Source organism: Saccopteryx leptura, chromosome 1 (assembly GCF_036850995.1).
Source record: "Saccopteryx leptura isolate mSacLep1 chromosome 1, mSacLep1_pri_phased_curated, whole genome shotgun sequence".
NCBI classification, from domain to species: Eukaryota; Metazoa; Chordata; class Mammalia; order Chiroptera; family Emballonuridae; genus Saccopteryx; species Saccopteryx leptura.
This window is the reverse complement of record NC_089503.1, coordinates 12,842,707-12,850,742: the sequence shown is the minus strand read 5'-3', so window position 1 is coordinate 12,850,742 and position 8,036 is coordinate 12,842,707.

The window sequence follows — 8,036 nt, the reverse complement described above, 5'->3', positions numbered from 1 at the left end:
TCATCTGGAGCTATCTGTCCACCTGTGGCTAGGAATGATGGCTCCGTCCGACGTCCTGGCCTGTGCAGGGACTACAGGACAGCCTCTTCAGGATTAGTGTGACCAGGAATTCTTGGCTAGTTGTTGGTTGGAAGGGCCTGGCTGGCTTGCTCTTAAGAGGTCAGGGTTCTGGTCCCACCCAGAGTCATCGCTTCCTTATTCCTCCCTTCATTGTACAAGTTCATTATGAGCATTTCAAACAGCACGGAGGTGCTTCTCTAAGTGGTATCGCTGCTGTTTTTAAACAAAACACAAGTCTATAGGTACTAATTGGAATCATATAACTGACTTTTCTCTAACTTTTTAACAGACATCTTGTATTATTTTTAATAGATGGATTTTCCTCCATAATGTGATTAAACTATATGATATATATCATCTAGTTTATATATATCATATAGTTTATATAGATATATTCATTGATTTTAGGAGGGAAGTGAGAGAAAAACATCAGTTTGTTGTTCTGCTTATTTATGCATTCATTGGTTGATTTTTGTATGTGCCCTGACTGGGGATCAAACCCACAACCTTGGTGTATCAGAATGAGGTTCTAACCAACTGAGCTACCCAGCCAGGGCCTATATGATATATTTGATGGAAACTAAGTCTATTATTAAGGATAACAAGTATCAAACACAATTATTTCAGCATGTGATTCATAGCATACTATTTTCTTGGAAGAAATTCTTAGAACTGCTGGGTCAGAAACTGGCTCTTCTGATTATCAGGCTCTGGGACACTGGGCCTGTTCTCCCACAACTTAGCCACCACGGACTTCATCATTCTAAATCTTTGCCTATCTGAGTATCACAATGGAAATAGTATTGCTAATTTAAAATAGACCTCTTCGATTAGAAGCAAGCATCTTTATAGCCACCATGTCTTACAAATTGCCTCTTCGTGTCTGAGCTACTCTACCAGATGTTTCCTTCCTGGTCTATAAAGAGCTTTCACTAAAGTCAGCATCTGACATATTTCCCACTGAGTTGGCCATTGGGATTTCTTTGTGGGGCTCTCCCATCTTGCTGTTCAAGACAATTATGTAACTGCATATTTTGCCCTCATATTTTTATCTTTGAATGAGGCAAAGATCATCCTCTACCATATATATCTTTGTTTTAAATTAATTTTAATGGAGTGACATTGATAAGTCAGGGTACATATGTTCAGAGAAAACATCTCCAGGTTATTTTGACATTTGATTATGCTGCATTCCCAGAGAGGGACAGGCAGGAACAGACAGAAACGGAGAGAGGTGAGAAGCATCAATTCTTCGTTGTGGCTCCTTAGTTGTTCATTGATTGATTTCTCATGTACATTGATTGGAGGCTCCAGCTGAGCCACTGATGCCTTGCTCAAGCCAGTGACCTTGGGCTCAAGGCCGCGAGCAACCTTGGGGCTCAAGCAAGAGACCATGGGGTCATGTCTGATCCCACGCTCAAGCCGGAGACCTTGGGGTTTCAAACCTAGGTCCTCAGCATCCCAGGCCGATGCTCTATCCACTGAGCCACTGCCTGGTCAAGCTCCCATCCTATAATCTTAAAAGTATCCATTTACTTTTTTCGTGATACTGTACTATGAGGATGCAAGTGTTTCACTCCCACCATCAGGTGTATGCAGGCACAAGACTTGAAAGGCAACTTTGGTATCTGATATTTGGTATTTAAATTGTACATAGATTTTTCTCAATACAATACTTCTAAGTCAAAGGGTCCTGTTTGCAAAATATACGAACAGCGAAGGTCCCTGCGGCACGAGGTTCCCCATGCTTTCCTTTTCCTAGTTATCTAAATCTAGCCCAAATTTTGCCCCACTTAACACTTCTTCCCTCCCTTAAAACCACCTCCTGGAACAAGCAGCACCTGAGCCCTGAGAACATTTGAGTCAGACCCGATGGGGGTGATAACAAACCGCTTGTGCTGCCCTGAGGCAGGAAGCAGAGCCGCTCGGGGGCCTGCCCGGTTGTCTCTCTTCCGCCCTTTTAGGGTGGGGTGCAGGGGCAGTGGCTGCAGCTAGTAAGACCAAGGGTCTTCCCCCAGACTCCTCCCTACTTACGCTGTGGTTGAGATCAAATGGATGCCACGGCGCTGTGCCTTACACAAATGGGGAGGCTGCTTCAGCGTAAGTGACATTCAGCGCCTTCAACTGTGGCTGCCCACCCGTTTCTGTAAGGGTGCCTCACGTCACAGTGCCCCTCCCGTTCCAGCCGCAAGAAGACTAGAGAGCAAGGTCGACTGTCTGGTGTGACTCCAATGACAGAGGATACAGCTGGGCCAGGGGCGCAGTGCATGGACCGTCTGCCTGGGACGCGGCGGCTGCTCGTTCGGTACCCTGGGCTTGCCCGGTCACAGCACAGACGACAAGCAACCAATAAGCAAGTGAAGCAACCATGAGTTGATAGTTCTCACCCAGTCCCCCCATGAAATCAAGAAATAAACTTTTTTATTTAAATGACAGATTATATAGGTACTTTTTTAAAAGATTTTATTGATTTTTACAAGGGGGCAGAGCGAGAAGCATCAGCTTATACTTGCTTCCCATTGGCTGCTTGTCTTACGTGCCTTGACCAGGCAAGTCCAGGGCTTTGAACCGGCGACTTCTGCCTTCCAGGTTGACGCTCTAGCCAGTGCACCATCACAGACCAGGCCATTTAAAAAACATGTTGAAAACATTGCTGAGCTAACATGGAAAAGAAAAAAAAAAGACACACCTAGGACAAAAAGGAAAGCAGATACCCTGGGAAGTAAAACCAGCTTCTACTCAAGAACTTCTACAGAACCCTGGAGACCTGACGTCCCGCTCTGATGAGGACAGAGGCCTGCAGGTCAAGCCCAGAGCCTCTCAAAGGTGAGGAGTCGGAGCCGGTCTCCTACCAAAGCTGGGACTCCGGAGGGCTGGGTCCTTGGTACAGGAGTGGAGGGGAAATACGGCCACTGCACAGAACCGGGGTGGCGAGGGAGCCCGCCTGTCTTGATCTTGGTGCAGGGTGGATTTAAAAAAAAAAAAATCCTTCAACAATTAAAAGTGTCAGTCCCTCTTCTCTGGTGCATGCAATCCAAATTCTTAGAATTGGGCTGGGATGGGGACTCTCAGAGGTTCAATCTGGAAAAAAACAACTCAAGGGCTGAACTTAATTTAAAGTGATACCAGGGTGATAACTTACAGTGAGCCCTCGGCTTCAGGTAGAAGCAATTGTCTGAAAAGATGTGATTTCAGTCAAAGTCCCAAAGAATTCTCATGAAATCACAAATAAAACGAGCCCTTCCCAAACTGGAACCACAGGACAGCAGGAAGAGAAGGGCCAAGGCACCAGCTGCAACAGACCCCACACAGAGAACGGGCAAAGGGGCTCAACAAACATGCTGAAAAAGATACACCCAGACAGCTTGTAAGCGGAAGAAAAGATGCCCAACCTCGTTAGTCATGGTCGTGAAGATTAAACTTCAAGACACTGAGATATACCCACCAGATGGGCGAAAACTAAAACAATAAGGCTGGTGAAGAGCACTCACCTACTGTTGATCAGCGTAAACTGGTACAGCCATGTTCAAACGTAACTTGCCATTACCTATATTATCTATACAATAAATCCTCTCCTGGGTTAATATCCTAGGAAAAACTCTTGCACCAGCATGTTCACAGAAACATTGTTTGTAATAACAACAATAACAACAACAAAAAAAACCCCAGAAACAACCGGTATGCCCATTATCAACAATAGAACGCATAAATAAGTGCATTCTGTACATTGCCATAATGGAATCCCACAGTGAATGAGAGGTAAAGGTTACGCTGTCCAGGGTCTACCCTTTGCAGGCTGGCCTCCCAGCCTTTGCAGGTGGACTTTACTTTTTTTTTTCTACAGAGACAGAGAGTGAGTCAGAGAGAGGGACAGATAAGGGCAGACAGGAACGAAGAGAGATGAGAGGCATCAATCATCAGTTTTTTGTTGTGGCACTTTTTTTAGTTGTTCATTGATTGCTTTCTCATATGTGCCTTGACCGTGGGGCTACAGCAGACTGAGTAACCCTTTGCTTGAGCCAGCGACCTTGGGCTCAACCTGGTGAGCTTTGCTCAAACCAGATGAGCCCGTGCTCAAGCTGGCGACCTTGGGGACTCAAACCCGGGTCCTCTGCATCCCAGTCCGACGCTCTATCCACTGCGCCACCACGTGATCAAGCTGCAGGTAGACTCTTGAGCAAGGATCCATGGACTCCAGCCACTGCCAAGTGCCCAAAGCTCTGATCAGTTACACAGCTCGGACCCCCCAGCCCGCTCACTGTCAGAGCTGGGGCTGGCACGCCCCCAGCCATGGATGCATGCAGTGCCTTTGCAGGGGGCTAGCCTCGGCACACGGCTGCTGCAGCAGTTCGGACCCGAGATCCAGGACCATGTCGGAGAGATGGTGCAAAGCCCCACACAGTGAGCTGGAAGATCAGGGCTGATACATCATATTGTCATCGCATCCCTTCTGCTGACAGCGGAGGAGCTGAGCTTCCCACCAGCCCTGGGATGGGAGTGACTGCTCAGTGCCTGGTGAATGTTGGTCCAACCACGGGAGGGAATTGTTTCTCTGTTTGCTCCTGTTTGCACGGGACTGAATGAACTACAGCAGTGGTAGTCAACCTGGTCCCTACCGCCCACTAGTGGCCATTCCAACTTTCATGGTGGGCGGTAGCGGAGCAATCAAGGTATAAATAAAAAGATTTAACTGTAGTAAGTTGTTTTATAAAGATTTATTCTGCCAAACTTAGCGAAAATCCGACATAAAGTACTTGGTAAGTAATTATTATTATATGCTTTAACTTGCTGTAACTCTGCTTTATAAATTTTATAAAGTAAAGTTACTTCCCTACTTTATAAATCACCATTACTGTGGAACCGGTTGGCGGTTAGAAAGTTTTACTAACAGAGATACTAAAGTGGGCGGTAGGTATAAACAGGTTGACTACCCCTGGCCTACAGCTAGATGTGTCAATACAGGGAAGTCTCAGGAATACTAAGCACATGAAGTCAAAGAAAGCAGGTTTAATGATATCCTTTACATGAATTTCAGAAATAAGCAAATAAAAAACCAATATGATGGTAAAATTATAAAGAAAAGCAAAGGAATGGTCACTGCCAGTTTCAGGACGGTGGCTTCCCCTGCTTGGGGACAGAGGGGCGGCAGTCATGGGAGAACGCAGAGGGCGTCCTGCTGTCTTTAAGCGGGAAGTGAATATAAGGGTGTTTATTATTCTTTAAACTGAAATGGCATGTGTTTCACTATTTAAAAAAAACAAACAGAAAACCTTACAATGTTAAGGGTCTGTTCCACTTTTAAAAATCTTCAGATGAGATCTTAGACTTCAGGCTGCTGGCCGAGACCAGCAACCTCGCAGCCTTAGCCCAGACTGCAGGCATCGCCCCAGCCCTGCTGTGCCCACCCACACACTCTCTCCTCCTGGCTTTCCTTGAACTTCTCACCCCTCCTTGCTTGGGCGAGGCAGCAGCTGCCAGGCTCCCACACCAGCCACTCCGTCCCTCTGCTCTGCGTCCACCTAGTGAATGTTGACTTCTGCAGAACGTGCTTGTGTCGCCTCCCCACTTACCTGGCTTTCATCACAGCTGCACCCCCCCCCCCCCCCCCCCAGTGGCACCTCTGTCAGAACTCCAGTCCCCTGCTTGTGCTCATCTGCGCAGCCACGCCCCCCCCCCCCCCCCCCCCAGTGGCACCTCTGTCAGAACTCCAGTCCCCTGCTTGTGCTCATCTGCGCAGCCCCACCTCTGGCCTGGACGAGGTTCCGGCCACTGCTGTCAGAGCCCTGAGTGAAGAGGGCGCAGGCAGACCAGACCTTTGTAACAGGTGTCAAGAGGAAAGGGCCACCACGCCTCTAGCAGCGTTCCCGGATGCCAGTCCAGGCAGAAGCAGGGAACAGCAGCCAGCTGTGGGGTGCTTCCTGTGTGCTGCCCGCACGCATCAGCTCATTAATCCAATCAGCTCTTTGCAGTAGGCACCGTTAACTCCGTTTTTCAGATGCAGAAACCAACAGACACAAGTGTTGCAGAGCTGGGAGTCCAACCTGGCGTGACTCCCAGAGCCCACGTTTGACTGCACTACATTCCTAGAAAACTCTGGAGTGGGCCATCAGCAGTCTATTCCTGCTGTAGTTGATCATGAGGTATCAGCTTGGTCTCTGAAGACAGATGGCTTAAAATCTCAGCTCCACTACTCACTGGCTGACCACTGGGTGGCCGTAGCACAGGCACTCTGAGCTCCTTTCCTGTCTGTAGAACGGGGAGAACGGTGTCTGTCTAGCAGGGTTGTCCTGTGGTTCTGAGAGCTCAGCCCTAGGGCAGAGGTTAGGGGCACGCTAGTGTAACCACAATGCCCCCTGGTGGCTGCCTTGGCCAGTGCACCAAGGCCTAGAACAATGTAGCCACGCCCTCACCTTCAACAGTGGAGGGACATGGGACCTGGGGCATGGATCCCCAAAGGGCTGAAGTTTACATGGGATGCAATGAGCACTGATTACACCTCCAGATGGTTTCTCTTCTGACACCTAGGACCACTGACTGCCCTGGCCCCTATATACAAACCTCATTAGCCTGACAACGCAGACTGAAAAGGTCAGCCATTCAGAATCCACCAGCAGAGGCTGAGACCGACTTCCAAAAGGTTCACCTACAAGGCAGCTGAGGCAAAATGTGGAGCTGTGACGGGCAGGGGTGACAGCTCTCCTGTCCATTTTGGCTGAAATAACAGACTGGCTGTCATCCCTTCCTCCCCTGCTCTTAGGCACCAGAGTCGGAGCCTGGGCTTTGGACAGAGCCCCAGGGCTGAATCTCTAAAGGTGAACGACAGCAGTGAGTATGTGTGGGCCCCACCCTTGAGATAAAAATCTATCCAGGGAAATGCATCAGGACCTCCCATTCGAGTGCTGCCGGCCAGAGCCATGAGCCCGGGCTGCGAGGTCAGGCGGCTGGCAGGGCAGGGGTGGGCACCGCAGGCCTCCCAGACTCAGCCGTCTTCGGGGAGGAGAGCAGGGAGAGCAGACAGTGCAGGAGCAGCAGTGGTGGCGTTGGGAGAAGTCTGAGCAGTGCCCCGTGTAGCAGTGACAGAAGTACAGTAGTACCAGCAGCACCGCTGTAGCAGAAATAGTAACAGCAATGAAAATACATGTTACGTGCAGTCACTGCTGGGAGCACTTCTCACGTACGGACTCCCTCGATCCTGACGCTGCCTCTACAGCCGATATCCCCACCTTAGAAAGAAACCGGAACAGAGAGGCTAAATGATCCGCTGAGGTCCCACACTAAGTGCCCGGTTCAGACGCTCAGTTCCTGACCAGCAGAAGGACATCTTGCCCACCCTTCTCTCTCCTGGCCGGGCTTGTGGCAAGTGGCTGCACGAGTGGCGTGAGACCCTGTACAGCACAAGGTCAAGGCCTGCCGGGACACGGAAGACACATTCTGGCAGACGGCTCGTGGATTTTTGTTTTCTTTGCAATTAAAAACAAAGTGGGGGTGGCGGTGGAAAGAGAGCGATGGAGGGAAAGGACTGCTGCGCCTCCTGACGCCCGTGTCCCCACGCGGTCCCCCGACCCGCCCAGTGCCAGGTGCTCCTGCTACAGACACACACAGGGAGGGGGCTGGTTTATTGTTTCCCTTTTTTAATGAAACTAGACCACTGCTTACAAAAGCCTGCGTGGGCCCGCGTGCCCACCCTTCCCCGTTCCCTGGCTCAGCCGTCCCTGTCCCCCAGGAACCGGAACAAGGCGGGTGCGGAAGAACCCCCCAGGCTCAGTGACCCACGTGAGTGGAGCGGCCTGGCCTCGGACCCCAAGCCTTCAGAGGGCGACAGTGCTACCTCCCGCATCTGTTCCCATCAGGCCTAGGGGCTGCGCGGACGAGGGTGGTCCAGGCCGCTGTGGTTCTCAGGCCACCACCCAGACCAGAGTGAAATGATGTGACTGTCCCCCCCATGGCCCCCCCCGCCCCCAGGAGTTCTCCCCTTC